At 46.8% G+C, this 22,940-nt stretch overlaps 1 protein-coding gene across 5 annotated transcripts in view; it reads left to right on the top strand.

The window, feature by feature from the left end:
• The window catches only part of ZFYVE27 (zinc finger FYVE-type containing 27), a 144,945-nt gene that overhangs the window by 64,231 nt on the left and 57,774 nt on the right, over window positions 1–22,940 (top strand). The window lies entirely within an intron of this gene.

Here is a 22,940-nt window from a genome sequence, read left to right as displayed (position 1 = left end):
CGTGCAAACGCTATGCCGCCGCCCACTGGGAGTGTATTTTAGCTTAGCAGAAGTGTGAACGCATGTGCAGCCGAGCTCTGCAAAAACAGTTTGTGCCGTTTCAGAGTAGCTCTGAACCTACTCAGCGCTTACGATCATTTTAGTTTATTCGTGTCCGGATTTGACGTCATACACCCGCCCAGCCACACCTGCGTTTTTTCAAACACTCCCTGAAAACGGTCAGTTGACACCCAAAAACGCCCCCTTCCTGTCAATCTTGCGGCCGCCAGTGCGAAGGAAAATTTAGCTAGAACTTGTGCACAACCACAAAGAGCTTTGTACCCGTACGTCGCGTGTGCGCATTGCTGGGCATACGCATGCTTATAAATGCCGTTTTTTCACCTGAACGCTGCGCTGCGAAAATTGGCAGCTACCGATCAACTCGGAATGACCCCCATTATGCCTATAGACCAGTGTTTCTTAAACCCTGCCCTCATGGAAACAGTGCATGTTTTCCAGATCATCTAGCTGGAGCACCGGTGTGTTAATGGATCCACATGTTGCGCTTATACCTGAGAAAACCTTGAACATAGGCACTTTGAGAGTTCCATGAGGACAGTGCTTGAAAATCACTGAAGCGGCAATAGCATTGCGTAGCAGTAAACCTCTGGGTGTATAATAGAGCAGCAGAAAGTGTAGATTAGCTCTTCATGAACAAAAGCTCATTCATCCAGTTCTGCAAAATTGTTATCACTTGGATGTGTTTAAATTAGAGATGAGCGGTTTGGTGTTGCTGAAAACCAGAGATGCTCCAACTTGGAGTTTCCGAGGAGAACAGAGTTCCAGGTCTGATCTTTCTATTGAGTTTGCATCTCAAAACAAGGCAAAACTTAATTTTCCCAGAAATCTTGTATCTGGCGGGTTTTGGATTGCATATAAAAATCCCTCCCTCCTGATAAGGTGCATTATGCACTGGAGCGTGGAGGGAGAGGGTGTGGGCTGTAGTTCTTCTTCAATTGATGCCATTATATTTGTGGGTGACAAAGGTAACTGCATGCATCTTTGTCACCATTTATGTTTGTCAGACACTAGTAGCAACTGCTGTCCAGTGCAAAGTGCAATCATGCTGCTGTCACTGTGTGTCAGACACTAGTAGCAACTGCTATCCAGTGCAAAGTGCAGACAGGCTGCTGTCACTGTGGGTCAGACACTAGTAGCAACTGCTATCCAGTGCAAAGTGCAGACAGGCTGCTGTTACTGTGGGTCAGACACTACTAGCAACTGCTATCCAGTGCAAAGTGCAGACAGGCTGCTGTCACTGTGTGTCAGACACTAGTAGCAACTGCTATCCAGTGCAAAGGGCAGACAGGCTGCTGTCACTGTGTGTTTGTCAGACACTAGTAGCAACTGCAGTCTAATGCAAACTGCTGTCATTAGACCTTATTCAGAAGGATTGCAGATTCTGCTTTTTAGCAGAATCTGCAATCCTTTCAGCCGCATGCTGGGGGCTGCCCATCGCAGGACAAGGCCGCCAAACATGCTAACCCACTGCCCACCCACTGCGATCACGCTGTAATTGCGATCGCGCCGCACTTATAGCATGGTCGCAGAAACTGTGGATGCCTCCTGCCGGAGCAGCCTGGCTGCTACAGCAGGAGTCCCGCTGACATTTTTTTGATCGGAGCGGCTGCATGTGACAACATACAGCCCCCCCCCCCCCAAAACGCAGCTGACACTTCCCTGGTGCCGTCCCGAAAATGCTTGGTTGCCGCCCCGCGAATGCCCCTGCCTGTGTTTGCGATACAACCTGAATCAGCCCCATTGTGCGTTTTGTCAGACACTAGTAGCAACTATTATCCAGTGCAAAGTGCAGACAGGCTGCTGTCACTGTGCGTTTGTCAGACACTAGTAGCACCTGCAGTCTCTTGTGTAAGTTTGATAGAAGAACAGTGAGCTTGCACTTGTTTTTTCACAAGGATATCTCTCTATACTGCAGTGTACGAGGTGCGGCTATTAAATAACGAGACTGTAATTGTAAAAATTAAACCATACTGAGTGAGTTAAAAGGGAGTGGGGGAACACTGACCATGGAGTATCCCAAAATGGTTTTGCAGGCGTCACCCGGTAGCATCTAGTTTCCCTTCGTGGAGAGGACCTTTCCCATAAGCCCCTGGGTCCATGTCACAAACTATTTGGAATAGTAACCTGTGGCGAGCGAAGCGGAGCGAGACACCAAGCCCGAAGCGTGGCGAGCGTCCAATGGTGCATAGAAAAAACAAAATAACCTCAAACGAACGGAGAAAACAATTAGGTGCTGTAAGGGCGGAAATGATCTACTGCCCTCTCGTGCTATCACTTTGTCACTTCCTGGTCCTGATCACGAAGGGAACATGGACACAACCGGCATCACCCCTCTCTCACAGACAGTTTGCTGTCACACAGCGTTTGTGTTTTTCCCGTGCATCGTAAAAATGCTTCGTTCAAAAGTAGAGCGACGTGTTAACCTCCAAATTTTGAAGTTGAACAAAACGCCCTTCCGAATCTCTCCGTATGTTAACCGAGGCTCGCCGGGCAGATTATGGGTCAGGGGCATGTGTGTGTATGAGTGCTGCTGCAGCTGGCGGTGAATTTCGTCACAGAAGGGGAGCAAGAAGAAGACTAGCACTAGTTCCACACAACAATTGTGAAACAATCATTTGCAGGAAGGAACCAATTATGACAGCTGCCGTCCTGTTGCAGAACGGATCACTGAAGCCATGTCGGCCATGTTAGCATTAGATCTGCCTCCAATATCCGCCATCGAGCATCTGGTTGTAGACAATTAGTTGAGATCATGTGTCCACGCTGGTTAATTCCTTCTCTTTTCTCTTTTACCAGAACAGCAATTCCTCCCTTGTACCGGGAGGGTAGACAAGGTTATTCTTTGCCTAGAAAATGCCATTGTATTGACTGTATACTTTAACCACAGATATGTGGAGAAGAGGTAATGGTCAAACTAAAGATTACATGACTGTGACAGCTCACTGGGTGGGTGTATCACCTTCAACAGCAGTGTCTAACATACAATGCCAGCTCATTCATAGGTGGGCTGCTCTCTCTGTATCACTGGCCTCACTAAGAAGCATACCAGTGTGAAAAAAACACCTCAAGGATGTGATAGCAAGATGGCTTACCCCGCTAAGACTCTCCTCCGGATTTGTCACTTGCGGTAACGCAACAAACATTGTACAGGCATTATGACTGGGTGAATGTCAATACCTTGTATAACCTGCATCACATTTGAGAAATATACCTCACTGACTGTTAGAGGGCCACTTTGCCAGCATCCCCCCCCCATACACACCGCTGGTACAATGGAGCTACACAACTACTGAACCTGCTGATTCCAGCCACAGGTGCACCTTCATCAGAGGTGCCTGGCCTCAGGGCAGTAGAGGGCCTGGCTGGGCCCAGGTACTTTTCAGGGGTGTGTGGCCTAATCACAGGAGGTGTGGCCTTGCACACTTAGAGAAATAGTACTTTAATAGCCTCCCTGGCGTGTGCTGGGCTGAGGAGAAGAGGTGCAGCTGCTGCAGCCAGGAAAGGAATGGGGGAAGGGGGGGGACTTGAGCTCCCTGCTAGGCACCTCCAGCCTGCCTGTGCCCGAGTAATTAGGACCTTCAATTCCCCCCAGCACCACTGCCTGGCCTCACATAACCAGAGCAGGGCACTCACATGGCTGTCTCTCTGCTGACCCCCGCTGCACCTGTAGTTCTTAGACTATTCCCAGCCATACACCGCTGGTACAGGGGGCCACACGGACGCATTAGCAGCAGATATCTGCTACATTTATACTGTAGCCTGCTGCCTTCAGTAGTGTGAGCCTCTGTGGAGTTCATCCAGCACACAGACCACAATCAGCTCATGTAATTAGCTGGCGAGATACACATTCCAGCTGAACACGGAGCACAAGTCTGAGATTCATTACTACAGATACTGGGATTCATTCAAGTGGAGCTGCCCATGGCACGTATTGCAACCTGCAACGTTGTATCCTGCGCACTTGCTGTACTAAAGCCAGGGCAGGTGCAGTATAACACATTACAGCATTGTATCCTGCACACTTGCTGTACTAAAGCCAGGGCAGGTGCAGTATAACAAATGACAGCATTGTATCCTGCGCACTTGCTGTACTAAAGCCAGGGCAGGTGCAGTATAACACATTACAGCATTGTATCCTGTGCACTTGCTGTACTAAAGCCAGGGCAGGTACAGTATAACACATTACAGCATTGTATCCTGAGCACTTGCTGTACTAAAGCCAGGGCAGGTGCAGTATAACACATTACAGCATTGTATCCTGAGCACTTGCTGTACTAAAGCCAGGGCAGGTACAGTATAACACATTACAGCATTGTATCCTGAGCACTTGCTGTACTAAAGCCAGGGCAGGTGCAGTATAACACATTACAGCATTGTATCCTGAGCACTTGCTGTACTAAAGCCAGGGCAGGTACAGTATAACACATTACAGCATTGTATCCTGCGCACTTGCTGTACTAAAGCCAGGGCAGGTACAGTATAACACATTACAGCATTGTATCCTGCGCACTTGCTGTACTAAAGCCAGGGCAGGTACAGTATAACACATTACAACATTGTATTCTGAGCACTTGCTGTACTAAAGCCAGGGCAGGTACAGTATAACACATTACAGCATTGTATCCAAAGCACTTGCTGTACTAAAGCCAGGGCAGGTACAGTATAACACATTACAGCATTGTATCCTGCGCACTTGCTGTACTAAAGCCAGGGCAGGTACAGTATAACACATTACAACATTGTATTCTGAGCACTTGCTGTACTAAAGCCAGGGCAGGTGCAGTATAACACATTACAGCATTGTATCCTGAGCACTTGCTGTACTAAAGCCAGGGCAGGTACAGTATAACACATTACAGCATTGTATCCTGAGCACTTGCTGTACTAAAGCCAGGGCAGGTGAAGTATAACAAATTACAGCATTGTATCCGGTGCACTTGCTGTACTAAAGCCAGGGCAGGTACAGTATAACACATTACAGCATTGTATCCTGAGCACTTGCTGTACTAAAGCCAGGGCAGGTGCAGTATAACACATTACAATATTGTATCCTGCGCACTTGCTGTACTAAAGCCAGGGCAGGTGCAGTATAACACATTACAGCATTGTATCCTGAGCACTTGCTGTACTAAAGCCAGGGCAGGTGCAGTATAACACATTACAATATTGTATCCTGCGCACTTGCTGTACTAAAGCCAGGGCAGGTGCAGTATAACACATTACAATATTGTATCCTGCGCACTTGCTGTACTAAAGCCAGGGCAGGTGCAGTATAACACATTACAGCATTGTATCCTGAGCACTTGCTGTACTAAAGCCAGGGCAGGTACAGTATAACACATTACAGCATTGTATCCTGAGCACTTGCTGTACTAAAGCCAGGGCAGGTGCAGTATAACAAATTACAGCATTGTATCCTGTGCACTTGCTGTACTAAAGCCAGGGCAGGTACAGTATAACACATTACAATATTGTATCCTGCGCACTTGCTGTACTAAAGCCAGGGCAGGTACAGTATAACACATTACAATATTGTATCCTGCGCACTTGCTGTACTAAAGCCAGGGCAGGTGCAGTATAACACATTACAGCATTGTATCCTGAGCACTTGCTGTACTAAAGCCCGGGCAGGTACAGTATAACACATTACAGCATTGTATCCTGAGCACTTGCTGTACTAAAGCCAGGGCAGGTACAGTATAACACATTACAGCATTGTATCCTGCGCACTTGCTGTACTAAAGCCAGGGCAGGTACAGTATAACACATTACAGCATTGTATCCTGAGCACTTGCTGTACTAAAGCCAGGGCAGGTGCAGTATAACACATTACAACATTGTATCCTGAGCACTTGCTGTACTAAAGCCAGGGCAGGTACAGTATAACACATTACAGCATTGTATCCTGCGCACTTGCTGTACTAAAGCCAGGGCAGGTACAGTATAACACATTACAGCATTGTATCCTGTGCACTTGCTGTACTAAAGCCAGGGCAGGTGCAGTATAACACATTACAGCATTGTATCCTGAGCACTTGCTGTACTAAAGCCAGGGCAGGTACAGTATAACACATTACAGCATTGTATCCTGAGCACTTGCTGTACTAAAGCCAGGGCAGGTGCAGTATAACACATTACAGCATTGTATCCTGAGCACTTGCTGTACTAAAGCCAGGGCAGGTACAGTATAACACATTACAGCATTGTATCCTGCGCACTTGCTGTACTAAAGCCAGGGCAGGTGCAGTATAACACATTACAACATTGTATCCTGAGCACTTGCTGTACTAAAGCCAGGGCAGGTACAGTATAACACATTACAACATTGTATCCTGAGCACTTGCTGTACTAAAGCCAGGGCAGGTACAGTATAACACATTACAGCATTGTATCCTGCGCACTTGCTGTACTAAAGCCAGGGCAGGTACAGTATAACACATTACAGCATTGTATCCTGAGCACTTGCTGTACTAAAGCCAGGGCAGGTGCAGTATAACACATTACAGCATTGTATCCTGAGCACTTGCTGTACTAAAGCCAGGGCAGGTGCAGTATAACACATTACAGCATTGTATCCTGCGCACTTGCTGTACTAAAGCCAGGGCAGGTGCAGTATAACACATTACAGCATTGTATCCTGAGCACTTGCTGTACTAAAGCCAGGGCAGGTGCAGTATAACACATTACAGCATTGTATCCTGAGCACTTGCTGTACTAAAGCCAGGGCAGGTGCCGTATAACACATTACAACATTGTATCCTGAGCACTTGCTGTACTAAAGCCAGGGCAGGTGCCGTATAACACATTACAGCATTGTATCCTGAGCACTTGCTGTACTAAAGCCAGGGCAGGTACAGTATAACACATTACAATATTGTATCCTGAGCACTTGCTGTACTAAAGCCAGGGCAGGTACAGTATAACACATTACAGCATTGTATCCTGAGCACTTGCTGTACTAAAGCCAGGGCAGGTGCAGTATAACACATTACAACATTGTATCCTGAGCACTTGCTGTACTAAAGCCAGGGCAGGTACAGTATAACACATTACAGCATTGTATCCTGAGCACTTGCTGTACTAAAGCCAGGGCAGGTACAGTATAACACATTACAGCATTGTATCCTGAGCACTTGCTGTACTAAAGCCAGGGCAGGTGCAGTATAACACATTACAGCATTGTATCCTGCGCACTTGCTGTACTAAAGCCAGGGCAGGTGCAGTATAACACATTACAGCATTGTATCCTGAGCACTTGCTGTACTAAAGCCAGGGCAGGTACAGTATAACACATTACAATATTGTATCCTGAGCACTTGCTGTACTAAAGCCAGGGCAGGTACAGTATAACACATTACAGCATTGTATCCTGAGCACTTGCTGTACTAAAGCCAGGGCAGGTGCCGTATAACACATTACAACATTGTACCCTGAGCACTTGCTGTACTAAAGCCAGGGCAGGTACAGTATAACACATTACAGCATTGTATCCTGAGCACTTGCTGTACTAAAGCCAGGGCAGGTGCAGTATAACACATTACAGCATTGTATCCTGCGCACTTGCTGTACTAAAGCCAGGGCAGGTGCAGTATAACACATTACAATATTGTATCCTGCGCACTTGCTGTACTGAAGCCAGGGCAGGTGCAGTATAACACATTACAATATTGTATCCTGCGCACTTGCTGTACTAAAGCCAGGGCAGGTACAGTATAACACATTACAACATTGTTTCACTATTGCGCATGCACAGATCTCCGGGAAAATGGTGCAGCGGCCATTTTCCCTGAGATTTCTCTACTGCGCATGTGCAGAACTCTGTAAAAATGGCCGCTGAGACAATTTCATGGTGTTTTAACAGCGCTGCGGATGCCGACGCTGGACTCCAGAGGGGTGAGTATTTTAAAAATGGGTGCAGCGTGTGCTGTAGGGGCCCAATCTGGACTCGGGGGCCCGTGTGCACCGCACACACTGCACCCATTATAGAAACTCCAGTGCCCTTAATGAGGTGTTGATTGGGCAGCCAGGTTTTTCATCAGTGAATTTCAACACGTACTATGGGCCTAATTCAGACCTGATCGCAGCAGCAAATTTGTTAGCTTATGGGCAAAACCACGTGCACTGCAGGGGGGGCAGATATAACATGTGCAGAGAGAGAGTTAGATTTGGGTGGGTTATATTGTTTCTGTGCAGGGTAAATACTGGCTGCTTTATTTTTACACTGCAAATTAGATTTCAGGTTGAACACACCCCACCCAAATCTAACTCTCTCTGCACATGTTACATCTGCCTCCCATATGGGGGGTAATTCAGATCTGATCGTAGATGCGCTAAATTTAGCACAACTACGATCATTTACTCTGACATTTGGGGGGACGCCCAGCACGGAGCTAGTCTGACCCACACCCCCCCCTCGCACAGGTACAAAAGCATTGCATGGCGGCGATGCTTTTGTACCTGGCGAGTATCCCCCCAGCCAGTGCAGCTCCTGCACGCTGGCAGGCAGCTACTCGCTGCATCCCGGGTTGCAGCGGCTGCACGTGACGTCACGCAGCCGCTGCAACCCGCCTCCCCAGTGGTCCGGACACGCCTGCGTTGTCTGTACCGCACCCTGCCAACTGCGTCCTAATGCCGTTGGCACGCCCCCCTCCCGTCCCGCGACCGTCTCTGCTTGTCAGTCATCTCACTGGGCTCTCGGGGTGCGTGGTCGCACTCCACAAAAAATTCAGACTGCGATCGCTGCAGTGATGCAGTCTGAGTTACCCCCAAGGTTTTGCCCATTAGCTAACAATTTGTTGCTGCGATCAGATCTGAATTATGCCCCTTTCACATCACACAAATAACCCGGTATCGACACGGCATATAGTGTGAAAGGTCCTTTGCTGAATTAGCGGGTCGCCTGACCCGGTAATTCAACCCGGTAAAAAAGAAGGGTTATTACCGGGTTGAATACCAGGTCAGATGCAGTGTGAATGGGAGCCGTTCCGATGCGACACAGCTCCCATTCACAGCATAAGCAGAGGCGGCGCAGGAGATGAGCTCATCTCCCGGCGCCGCCTCCACCCCCCGCCCCTGCTGCTGCTGCGCCCCCCGCAGCTATGGCAACCGACCCGGTATATTGCCGGGTCGGAAAGCCAGCAAAGGTGCGCAAATGCCGGATCCCACCCGGTAAGGACACGTTTCTATTACCAGGTGGGATCCGGCATTTGCGATCTGAAACCAGCATTAGGCTCTATGTTTTGTGCACACAATAAACTTGGTGGTTCAGAATTTCTTTAAAAAAGACCAGTGCATGCAGGAGATGCCGGCTGTTACCTGTAAAATGTGCATTTTTGATATTCAGCAACAGCATGTTGATGAGTGCTGAGTTTGCAGTTGGAAGTTTGGTTTATTTTTTGTTCCCCATGTTTCTTATTTACTCTTCCTAATAGTAGTAGTAGTGGTGGTAGTTGTAATACAATGTAATTATCAATTTCTGCTTTGTATTTTCTACAATTGTCAATTTCTAGTGTCCTGAGGCCTGTAATTTTCTGGTTGGATTCAGTGTGTTTGTAAAACTCATATTTGGATGCTTGTGTTTTTAATATTTTTTTTCCATGTTTCCAGTTTCCTTTTCCTTTTAATATACAGTATGCTTTACCTTTTACTAAGTACTTAGTGCTCCACTTCCAATTAGTTGAGTTGACCTATGATTTGCTGTTTAAAGAAGTGTGTTAGTAATACATTTTGTACTAGGCTTTTACTTGTAGCCTACTCATTCTTGGTTAATGAAAACATTCTAAAGGGACTTATAGTTTATTAAACTACCACTGCTGTGTAACCTGTATTTCATAGATGTGTTTCATTATTTTAAACAGTCATGTGTTTGTGCTGCTGCTTTGTTGCTTAGTTTAGACAGCCAGCTGGCTGCAGACCTTTGGCCAACATTGGTGAAAACAATACTGCGAGCTGTGAGGTGGTAAATATTGACTAGAAAAAAATGTTCTTGGTGTTAATAATGCTGTAGGAATAAAACCAGGTCAAAATGACATTATTTTAGCTGTTTTTATAAATTTTTAAAGTAATACAAAACAAAATACATTGGGGGTCATTCCGACCCGATCGCACGGTGCAGTTGTTCGCAGCGGTGCGATCGGGTCAGAACTGCGCATGCTCCGGCCCATGCCAGATGGCCAAAGGTCGTTATTGCCTAGCGATCGCCTCTGGCTGATTAACGGGCAAAGGCGGTCGCTGGGCGGGAGGGGGCTGGACGGCAGCGTTAAGCTGCCGTTTAGGGGGTGCGGTCCGGCCAACGCAGGCGATGCCTTTGCATTTCTGCGGGACGGGGGGGGGGGGGGGGCGGCACTGACCTGTGGGGTGGACTAGCCCTGTGCTGGGCTACCCCCCGCATGTCTGAGTGCCTGATCGTAGCTGTGCTCAATTTAGCGTAGCTACGATCAACTCAGAATGACCCCCATAGTTTCTGAGATTGAAAAAATAGGATGCCGGTAAATCCTTTTCTCGTAGTCCGTAGAGGATGCTGGGGTCCATTTTAGTACCATGGGGTATAGACTGTTCCGCAGGAGCCTTCGGCACTTTAAGACTTCAACAGTGGGAATTGGCTCCTCCCTCTATGCCCCTCCTCCAGGCCTCAGTATAGGAACTGTGCCCGAGGAGACGGACATCCTCGAGAGAGGAATTACTATTAAACTTGTGGCGAGATTCACACCAGCTCACACCATCCATAAACAACATGTCGGCTAACATGGCCTTTAACATAAGTCATGCCAACCAGCATGCATAACGCAACAGCTGTTAACAACTGAACACATGAAACAAAGTGCAAAAAGATAAACGTAATTAGCAGGAAAAATGAGCACTGGGTGGGCGCCCAGCATCCTATACGGACTATGAGAAAAGGATTTACCGGCAGGTAATTAAAATCCTATTTTCTCTTACGTCCTAGAGGATGCTGGGGTCCATTTTAGTACCATGGGGATATACCAAATCTCCCAGTACGGACGGGAAAGTGCTAATGTTCCTGCAGAACTGACTGACAAAATTGAAGGTCGTCAGCAGCCAAGGTGTCAAACTTATAAAATTTATCAAATGTGTTTGCACCCAACCAAGTAGCAGCTCGGCAGATTTGCAAAGCCTAACCCCCCCCGGGCAGCCGCCCAGGACGAACCCACTTTCCTTGTAGAGTGGTCTTTTACCGAAGTCGGTAACAGCAATCCTGCCGTGGAATGAGCATGCTGAATGGTACCTCTGATCCAGCGCGCAATAGTCTGCTTAGAAGCAGGACCCCCAATCTTGTAGGGGGCATAGAGGACAAACAGAGATTCTGTTTTCCTTATCTGAGCCGTTCTTGCAACATAAGTCCTCAGCGCTCTGACGACATCCAAAGACCTTGAGACGGCTGAGGTGTCAGAAGCTACTGGCACCACCATTGGTTGGTTGATATGAAAAGAAGACGTAACCTTCGGAAGAAAGTGCTGACGTGTTCTCAGTTTAACTCCACCTCTTGCAGAGGCTCAAAACAGTCCGATTTAAGGAACTGCAACACCACATTAAGATCCCATGGCGCGCCGCAGGAGGCACAAAGGGAGGTTGGATGCGCAGAACCCCTTTCACAAACGTCTGGACCTCAGGAAGAGAAGTCAATTGTTTCTGAAAGAAAACTAACAAGGCCGAAATCTGAACCTTGATAGATCCTAATCTCAATCTAGCATCCACACCTGCCTCTAGAAATAGGAGAAGTCGTCCTAATTGAAACTCTACCGCAGGAGACTTCTTGGTTACACACCAAGATACATATTTTCTCCAAATACGATGGTAATGTTTGGACGTTACCCCTTTCCTGGCCAGAATAAGTGTGGGAATGACTTCATTGGGAATACCCTTACGGGCTAGGATCTGGCGTTCAACAGCCATGCCGTCAAACGCAACCGCGGTAAGTCCTGATAAACTAACGGCCCCTGCTGAAACAGGTCCTCGCGAAGAGGAAGAGGCTGAGGATCTTCCATTTATAATTCTTGAAGATCTGGATACCAAGCCCTCCTTGGTCAGTCCGGAGCAATGAGTATTGCACAAACTCCTGTTCTTCTGATGATCTTGAGAACTTTTGGAGTAAGTGGAAGTGGAGGGAACAGATACACCGACCGAAACACCCACTGGGTCACCAGTGCATCTATCGCTATTGCTTGTGGGTCTCTTGACCTGGAACATTATTTCTGAAGCTTCTTGTTGCGGCGTGATGCCATCGTATCCACTTGAGGAACACCCCATCAACTTGCCACCTCTGCAAAGACTTCTTGGTGGAGGCCCCATTCTCCTGGATGGAGATAGTGTCTGCTGAGGAAGTCTGCTTCCCAGTTGTCCACTCCCGGAATGAAAATTGCAGACAGAGCTTTTGCAGGTCTTTCTGCCCAGAGGAGCATCTTTGTCACCTCTGCCATTGTTGCTCTGCTTTTTGTTCCGCCTCGACAGTTTATGTAAGCTACTGCCGTTACATTGTATGACTGGATCTGTATGGGACGACCTTGAAGAAGGTGTGCCGTTTTATGATGACTGTTGTACACAGCTCTCAACTCCAGAATGTTTATGTGAAGGCGAGTTTCTTAACTTGACCCTCTTCCTTGGAAGCTTTCGCCTTGCGTGACTGCTCCCCATCCTCGGAGACTTGCATCCGTGGTCACCAGGATCCAGTCCTGAATCCCGAACCTGCATCCCTCCAGGAGGTGAGAAATTTGTAGCCACCACAGGAGCGAAAATTCTGGCTTTTGCTGACAAGATTATCCTTTGATGCATGTGGAGATGCGACCCTGACCACTTGTCCAGTAGGTCCCACTGGAAGACCCTGGCATGGAAACGGCCATATTGTAGCGCCTCGTAAGCTGCTACCATTTTCCCCAACAGGCGAATGCACTGATGAATTGATACTGTTCTCAAACGTTGTTTGACCATGCTCTGGATGTCCTGAGCCTTTTCCATCGATAGAAATACTCTCTGTATCTCGGTGTCCAGTATCATTCCCAAAAATGATAATTTCATTGTCGGTTCGAACTGCGATTTTGGAAAGTTGATGATCCAACCGTGCTGTTGAAGCACCTTCGGGGACAATGCTATGTTCTGGAGTAGCTTGTCCATGGATCTCGCTTTTATGAGGAGATCGTCCAATTATGGAATTATGTTGACTCCTTGTTTGCGAAGGAGAACCATCATCTCCGCCATCATTCATATTCTCGGAGCCGTGAAGAGCCCGAACGGTAATGTCTGGAATTGGTAGTGGCAATCCTGAACCGCAAACCTCAGGTTTGCTTGATGTGGCGGGTAAATGGGAACATGCAAGTAAGCATCCTTGATGTCCACCAACACCAGAAATTCCTTTTCTTCCAAGCTGGAAATCACCGCTCTCAAGGAATCCATCTTGAATTTGAACCTTTTCAAATAAAGACTCGGAGATTTTAGGTTTAAAATCGGTCTGACCGAGCCATCCGGCTTCGGCACCACAAACAGGCTTGAATAAAAACCTTGGTTTCTTTGTTCGGCAGGAACCAAGGCAATTATTTTGTCTTGACCTAATTTGTGTATTTCGTTTAGGACATTTGTGCCGTCCTGAGCAGAAACTGGCAAGGCTGATTTGAAAAAATCGGCATGGGGGAAGGTCCTGAAATTCCAACCTGTAGTCTTGGGATACTATCTGTAATATCCAAGGATCCAGGTCTGAGTAAAGCCAGACCTGGCTGAAATATAAAAGACATGCCCCCACCCGATCGCACTCCTGCAGAGGAGCCCCAGCGTCATGCTGTGGCTTTTGCAGAAGTAGTTGCTGACTTCTGCTCCTGGGAGCCTGACGGTGTTGTAGATTGTCTACCTTTTCCTCTCCCTTTTCCTGTGACAAAAGGGGTACTCTTAGCCTTTTTGTACTTGTTGGGCTGAAAGGACTGCAAAGTATGAGAATGATATACTTTTTTTTTTCTTCTTTTTTTTTAGCCGCTGTAGCTGCCGACGGCAGAAATGCTGACTTGCCAGATGTAGTAGTTGATATTTTGTCATCTAGTTTCCAAAGAGATCCTCACCATTGTGGGGGAGCGCCCCAATATTTCTTTTGGATTCAGCGTCAGCATTTCATTGGCGGATCCAGAACACCCTCCGGCTGAAATCGCCATAGTAGAGGCCCTTGAGCCCAGTAAGCCTATGTCCTTCATAGCCTCAACCAAGTAACCTGCAGAATCTTTGATATGACCTAGAATTTGCATCATATCATCTTTATCGACCGTGTCAATATTAACAATTAAATTATCTGCCCACTTTTCCACTGCGTTACCTACCCACGCAGAAGCAATCGCGGGCCTGAGTAACGTACCCGTAGCAACATAGATGGACTTTAAAGTCGTCTCTAATTTGCGGTCAGCAGGTTCTTTTAATGAAGCTGACCCTGGGCAGGTAAAATGATTTTCTTTGACAACCTAGAGACTGAGGTGTCTATCATTGGGGGTGACTCCCACTTACGCCCATCCTCTTCAGGGAAAGGGTACGCTATCCTTAGACGGAGGAAAAGTCACCACCTGTTTTTTATTTAATTTAAAATAATCTTTTTCCTCAGGTGGATGTGTTGTGTCAGGAAATTCCAACACCTATTTTTTTATAGTGACCATCATACATTGAATGTTCTTAGCCAGTTTGGGATCTACCCCCCTCAAATCTCCAGTGTCGACTTCAGTGTCGGAATCTGTGTCAGTGTCCCTTTGCATAATTTGGGTCAGAGACCATTTCTGGGAACAGGAGGGGTCCCAAGTTGGTGACGTGGAGGAATCAGCAAACAGAGCATCCTCCACAGACTGTCTTGCTTTGTCTGTTGTTCAGACTCAGAGAATTTACATATTACTCTGCAGCTATCAGACCCACACAGGCTCAGAACACTCTTGTGCCTCCAAAATGGTTTCCTCTGGGGAAGAAGAGGGGATTGCCAGTCCACACCACTCGCCCTATATGTATTACATACAATGAATATACATATATACCAAAACAGCGCTTTTTATCCAATGTGAAGCCCACAGACTTCAATAAATTATGTGCTCCCCTCCCCTTCTATAACACCCTGGTACTTGTATCAGCGATGTGTGAGGAGAAGCAGCCTGTAGGATCAGCGCTCCGGCGTCTCTGTGAGGGGAAAATGGCGCCAAATGAGTGTTACAAGCAATTCTGAGGCGAAGCCCCGCCCCCTTTAATGGCGTGGTTCAGCCACAGTATTATTTATACTGGCGGGGGTAGTGTACATCAACCGCTCACATGTATGTACATTTTGCCAGTGAGAGTAAGGATTTATCATGTCCCTCAGAGCGCGCCCCCCCCCCCCCCCCCGCGCCCTGCACCCTGTGCTGAGAGACATGTTGCTGCGCAGCGTCCCGCTCTGCGCTGGTACCTTTATGCCGCCATGATGACCGGAGTGCCCCTGTCTGCAGGTCTCCGGTTAATACTCACCAGCCTTCTGACTTCTGGCTCTGTTAGGGGGTGGCGGGCAGTGCTGTGGGAGTGAGCAGCAGCCAGGCAAGGGCTGTGTTCAGTACCCTTCAGGAGCTAATCGTGTACTGTCAGCGGAAGCAGAGCCATTAAACTAACTGAGAAATTGGTTCCTACTCCCCCCCCCCCCCCCCCCCCTAAGTCCCACGAAGCAGGGAAGCTGCTGCCAGCAGGTTCCCTGTCAAATAAAAAACCTACCAAAGTCTTTTTCAGTCAAACTCAGTAGAGCTTCACTGATGTGCAGCCAGTCTCCCGGGCACATTTTCTAAACTGAGGTCTGGAGGAGGGGCATAGAGGGAGGAGCCAGTTCACACTGTTGAAAAGTCTTAAAGTGCCGAAGGCTCCTGCGGAACAGTCTATACCCCATGGTACTAAAATGGACTCCAGCATCCTCTAGGACGTAAGAGAAAAGACAATTTGTCCATCGAGTTCAACACATTAGTGATCTCCTACACTGTAATATTTTTAAGACTAATTTTAACTGTGGTGAATGCTTAGCCATTATGTCACTTCTTCTTTTTTATTTTATTACTATAGTGCATGATTTACCCACCATAACCCTGTATATCCTTTTCTATTAGGAATTTCTCTAGCCCATTCTTAAAAGTAGTGACCGAGTCCGCCATTATTACTTTCTCAGGCAAGGAATTCCAAATACTTATTGTCCTTACTGTGAAGAAACCTTTCCGTCTCAGTGTGCGAAATCTCCCCTCTAACCTAAGCGAGTGTCCATGTGTTCTTTGTGATGATTTTACCAAAAACAAATCCCCTACTAGCTCTTTGTATTAACCCCTTATATATTTGTAAATGTTAATAATGTCCACTCTTAATCTCCTTTTTTCTAGTGTAAACATGCCTAGCCTAGCCTAGCAAGCCTTTCCTTATAATCTAGCATCTCCATCCCCTTAATCAATTTGGTCGGCCGTCTCTGAACCTTTTCTAGTTCCAGGATATTCTTTTTGTAGTATGGTGCTCATAGTTGTTCACCGTATTCGAGATGTGGCCTCACTAGTGATTTAAATAGTGGGAGTATAACACTCTCAACCCTTGCATCAATTCCCAGCTTTATGCATGCTAATACCAGTTTGCCTTCTTTGCTGCATTCCTACTTTGGGTACTACCGCTAAGTTTGTTATCTATGTGAACATCTAAATCTTTTTCCAGTACTGAATGCCCTAGTTTTTCCCCATTTAGTATGTACTGTAGTAGTGTTTCTGTTCTTGCTACCAAAGTGCATTACCTTATACACTGCTCAAAAAAATAAAGGGAACACTAAAATTTGACATCCTAGATCTGAATTAATGAAATATTCTTATTAAATACTTTGTTCTTTACATAGTTGAATGTGCTGACAACAAAATCACACAAAAATTATAAATGGAAATCAAATTTATTAACCCTTGGAGGTCTGGATTTGGAGTCACCCTCAAAATTAAAGTGGAAAAACACACTACGGGCTGATCCAACTTTGATGTAATGTCCTTAAAACAAGTCAAAATGAGGCTCAGTAGTGTGTGTGGCCTCCACGTGCCTATATGACCTCCCTACAACCCACACAAGTGGCTCAGGTAGTGCAGCTCATCCAGGATGGCACATCAGTGCGAGCTGTTGCAAGAAGGTTTGCTGTGTCTGTCAGCGTAGTGTCCAGAGCATGGAGGCGCTACCAGGAGACAGGCCAGTACATCAGGAGACGTGGAGGAGGCCGTAGGAGGGCAACAACCCAGCAGCAGGACCGCTACCTCCGCCTTTGAGCAAGGAGGAACAGGAGGAGCACTGCCAGAGCCTTGCAAAATGACCTCCAGCAAGCCACAAATGTGCATGTGTCTACTCAAACTATCAGAAACAGACTCCATGAGGGTGGTATGAGGGCCCAACGTCCACAGGTGGGGGTTGTGCTTACAGCCCAACACCGTGCAGGACGTTTGGCATTTGCCAGAGAACACCAAGACTGGCAAATTCGCCACTGGCACCCTGTGCTCTTCACAGATGAAAGCAGGTTCTCACTGAGCACATGTGACAGACTTGACAGAGTCTGGAGATGCCAAGGAGAACGTTCTGCTGCCTGCAACATCCTCCAGCATGACCGGTTTGGCAGTGGGTCAGTAATGGTGTGGGGTGGCATTTCTTTGGGGGGCCGCACAGCCCTCCATATGCTCGCCAGAGGTAGCCTGACTGCAATAAGGTACCGAGATGAAATCATCAGACCCCTTGTGAGACCATATGCTGGTGCGGTTGGCCCTGGGTTCCTCCTAATGCAAGACAATGCTAGACCTCGTGGCTGGAGTGTGTCAGCAATTCCTGCAAGATGAAGGCATTGATGCTATGGACTGGCCCGCCCGTTCCCCAGACCTGAATCCAATTGAGCGCATCTGGGACATCATGTCTCGCTCCATCCACCAACGCCACGTTGCACCACAGACTGTCCAGGAGTTGGCGGATGCTTTAGTCCAGGTCTGGGAGGAGATCTCTCAGGAGACCATCTCAGGAGGCCACACACACTACTGAGCCTCATTTTGACTTGTTTTAAGGACATTACATCAAAGTTGGATCAGCCTGTAGTGTGTTTTTCCACTTTAATTTTGAGGGTGACTCCAAATCCAGACCTCCATGGGTTAATAAATTTGATTTCCATTGATAATTTTTGTGTGATTTTGTTGTCAGCACATTCAACTATGTAAAGAACAAAGTATTTAATAAGAATATTTCATTCATTCAGATCTAGGATGTGTTATTTTAGTGTTCCCTTTATTTTTTTGAGCAGTGTATTTGTCTATATTGAACCTCATTCTCCATTTTGCTGCCCATGTTTCCAGTTTAAATAAGTCGTTCTGAAGCGACTCATTATCCCCCTCTGAATTTATAACCTTGCACAGTTTGGTATCATTTGCAAAAATTTTAACTGTACTCTTTAGACCTACTTCTAGATCATTTATGAAGATGTTGAACAATAGTGGTTCAAGTACAGACCTTTGTGGCACACCACTTAGCACTTCAGTCCAATTTGAAAACATTCCATTTACCACCACACGCTGCTTCCTTTTGTCCAACCAATTACTAACCCAAGTGCATATTTTGCTCCCTAGCCCAAGTTCTCTTAATTTGTATATAAGTCTCATGTGAGGTACTGTATCGAAAGTTTTAGCAAAGTCTAAAGAGATGACATCCACATCTTTACCCTGATCTAGGTTCACACTAACTGTTTCATAGAAGCCTATTAAGTACGTTTGACATGATCTATCCTTCACAAATCTGTTTTGGTTCCTATTAATAACCTTATTGGTTTCAAGGAACTCTTGAATTCTATCCCTTAAAATACCTTCCTGTACTTTCCCCACTATAGATGTAAGACTTACTGGTCTATAATTACCCAGTTCAGATTTACTTCCCTTTTTAAATATCGGCGCTACTGCCGCTATACACCAGTCTTTGGGGACCATGTCTGATGAAATTGAGTCATTGATAATCAGATATAGGGGTCTTGCTAATTCGGAGTGTAGCTCCATGAGAACCCTGGGGTGAATTCCATCGGGACCTGGTGAATTATTTATCTTAATATTTTTTAATCAGTCACAGACTACTTCCTCACTTAAATAAGCATTAAGCAGTGGGATATTATCGTTGCTGAGGTTATGCATCAATCTCGCCATCTGGTCCTCTCTTGTGAATACAGATGGGAAAAACCCATTTAAAACCGGGTCAACATGGGTCGCTGTGCAGTGTGAACGGGCCACTGACAAATTCCTGGATCGCCTGACCGGGTAACTCAACCCGTAAATAAAGAAGGGTTATTCCAGGGTCAGGCACTGTGTGAACGGGTTACCCAGGTCGATGCGACCCGGTACCTGTTCACAGCATACGGAGAGGCGGCGCGGAGATGATCTCATCCAGCGCCGCCTCCTATGCTGGCTCCGTCCCCGCCTCCAATGGCAACTTGACCCGGCATATTGCCATGTTGGGAAGCCAGTCTGAAAGGGTCCAATGCCGGGTCGCAACCGGGAAGGACCCGTTTCAATTCCTGGGTGCGACCTGGAAATTGCAATCTGGATGGTGTATATGTAATGAATACACCAGTGCACCTGCTAGGTGATCTAGAAAACATGAACTGTTGGGGGTCCTTGAGGACCGAGTTTGGGAACCACTGCACTAGACATTTATTTTTTTTATGTAGAAAAGATGGCGATGCTTCAATATAAAACGCTTCAATAGTGCAATGATTCTTCATCGTGTCCTCCATTGTGGTCAACAAGAGTTTACAAGTGAAGAGCATAGTCTTTATCAGAACCTACATGAAATAAAAAAAAAATTAACCTGTTCTCCACAGACATGAGTTCAGGTTGCACAAATGTTATGTCTGAAAAGAAAATGAATAATTAGTAGCCAGTAGAATGCCTTTCCTATGCTCAATCCTATTACTGCTTATGCGCAGTTCCATTAGCCCATCTAATTGTCTAAATACTGGACCTGCTTAGAAAGTGTACCTGGTGCACCTAGTTTTATCCAGCATACTTACACAACTGGCATTAAATACGGACCACTGGTCCCAGAAAGAGTGTAAGGAGCCCATTTATCTTATGCACACTTTTGTTTTTTTTGTTTTTTTGTTTTTTACTTCCACAATAACACCAACCCCCGTTTCAGAAGATTATACTTGCCTTTTTGTCAGTCATCCCATGATGTCTGGATAATGATGGTTCTGAGTGAAAGTAGCAAAGTACAGTAACACTATTGACTTTTTGGCATATGCATCAACAGTGGCAGTGAGTAGAACACCTGCGTACTGTATGGATTTTAAAACACAAACCTTGTTCTCAAAGTATTATCGTTGAACTCTGTGTTACACATTGTCATTGATAACAGGAAGTATTGTGCCTTGAGGTGTACTAGGTTTCTATACAGCGAAATTCACTTGCTTAGTAATTCCTTCATTCACTAATATCTCCTTATTGTCTGACTGACAACTATTCGCTCACACACTGTGGGGTAAATGCAAACCGCTGTTTTCGAGAGATATCCTGCAAATATTTTATAAATAGGGGTCTACTCATAACGAAAACGAAAAATGAATTGATACTTATCAGTATACATTGCATCGGTTAGATCCGATGTATAGCTGTTGTAAGTAGCAATTCATGTATATTCACGTTTCCGGCAAAGCGATACGGTGTCCCGGTCTCCAGCGATACCTTCTGCTCCGGAGGTCCCCCTCTGCGTTCTTGAAGTCAGCCAGCGGGTCCTTCTGCGCCCTCCACCGCCGGCTGACCTCCCGGAAGGCCACAGTGGCTGATGGGAAGTCATGGGGGCGGAGCCAACGCCAGGTTCTGACAGAGATCAGGAAGCATTGAGCTTCCCTGCAGTTAGTTACCATACCGCAGTTCAGGTTACGCCATCCTACGATGGTGAACCTAAACTCCATGGAGAAGGGGAAAGTACTAAAGTTTGGTGATGCGATTCAGGCATGGAGCAGGGGTTCAGCTGGGGAAGTCAGGGGCTTCTCCACAGTAACCTGCTCCATGAATAGCAGGAAGCGGAGAAAAGCCCTGGTTAACGCCAAACGGGGCTTTTCTCTGCTTTGTGAATAGACTCCTTAGGCTCTTTTCATGTACAAAATAAATGGCTACCGGAAAATATCACTATACATCGCTTCATATCGATGTGATCTATAGTAATATTTTGTAGCCATTCAGGATACTTACCTTATCGGTGGCGATCTCTGATAATCAGACCCTTCATGATCCCTGCAAGCATCAAGTAGTGCGAGTCTGGGAACTCATCTTCGCACTGCGCATACACCAGTAGTGCTTTACGATCCAGCATCTATCCACGTCACAGGGCGGGTGCTGGACACAAGGTACTGAGAAAGAGCAGGGAACTTCACTGCTCCTCTCCCCCTACTATGGTTTGTGGTACGCTTCAGCTCATTTACCCATCTACTGATTGTGAAAAGAAATGGAGAAGCAAAAAGGAAAGCATGGCATTTCCATTCCTCTCTGTATCACTTCTTTACAGTATAGTGCATTAGTGTACGGGAAAGTGATTCTACCATCTTGATATTCTCCAGGTAAACTCCTTCCTTGAGTCGGAGGAAGGCATGAAAAGCCGGGTTATCAAGTGTAACAAGGATTTTCAACTCTTTATGAATAGAGCCCTAAGTAATAACAGTCCCGGGACTGTCATAAATAAAGGTGTCACACAGTAGCGGACCTTGCTACAGGCACGCAGGATTTTTGCCTGGGGCTCCGCCTTCCAGAGGGCGCCGCCGCCGTCACAAGATCCGCTACTGGTGGTGCCCCCCCCCCCCCCTGGTGCTATGCGGTGCTGACTGTGCGGTGTGCGATGAAGTCATCGCGGACCGCACTGCATTGCGGGAGCGGTACATACACACTAGAGGTCATGATTGACCTCTAGTGTCTATGCGGTGCTATGGGAGAGACGTCATGACGTCTCTCCCATAGATCAGAGGAGCGGCGCCGGCGGCCAGAGACTGAGGGCAGCAGCGGTCGGGAATCAGGAGTGGGGATTGTAAGTATTATTTTTATTTTATTTTTTGTAAGCGGTGCAACTCTACTGGGGGCAATACTGAGGGCACAAACTAGGGGGCACAACTCTACTGGGGGCAGTGCTACTGGGGGTACAAACTAGGGGGCATAACTGACCGCACCCCTTCATGAAGCCACGCCCCTAGTTTTTCGCCCGAGGCGCCACAAGGGCTAGATCTGGCCCTGGTGCCACATTTGCTATGCAGCAAGAGGGTGCAAAAAGTCACCATCTTCTATGGGAAGGGAGTCCTATTGTTGGCCTGTGGTGCACAATTAGGCATACAGTTGCTTTGTAATTCATGTCCCCTTGCATGAATATAAAGGATCCGCATCTTGCCCACTGTCATTGCACCACACTGTAGTCATCCATATTATCTACATCGGATATCATCCAAGGCCAGTGAACTGTTGCATGTCTCTGAATGATCCCAGAACACGTGAAGTGAGACGTGGTCTGAGCTTTTGGCTGTGGGCTAAGTCACGAAGCCTGCACAATGTGGCCCAGAAGAGCAGCATGACGTCATCATGATATCACAATGCAGCTGAAAAAGTCCCTAAATTTGCCTGGGGCATGTACAGTGCTGACTGGCTGCTAAGAAGAGCAGTGGGTCAGTGCAGTATGTGGCTGGCATTGGGCATGATAGGACTTGCCAAGGGGGGTATTACTGGTAACAGGTGGCTGGCAGGTGGGAGGGTATTTCTGCAATGTGTGGTTTGCAATGAGCAATATTTTTCTGCAGTACTTATCTGGTGATGGTGACAACTTACTGGGTATGAGAATGGTGGTCATTTGTGGGGTAGGTCATTGTTGGGTTCCATGTGCTTTGTTATGCTGTGCTT

Source organism: Pseudophryne corroboree, chromosome 3, assembly GCF_028390025.1.
Source record: "Pseudophryne corroboree isolate aPseCor3 chromosome 3, aPseCor3.hap2, whole genome shotgun sequence".
NCBI lineage: Eukaryota > Metazoa > Chordata > Amphibia > Anura > Myobatrachidae > Pseudophryne > Pseudophryne corroboree.
This window is presented reverse-complemented; position numbering and strand designations above follow the sequence as displayed.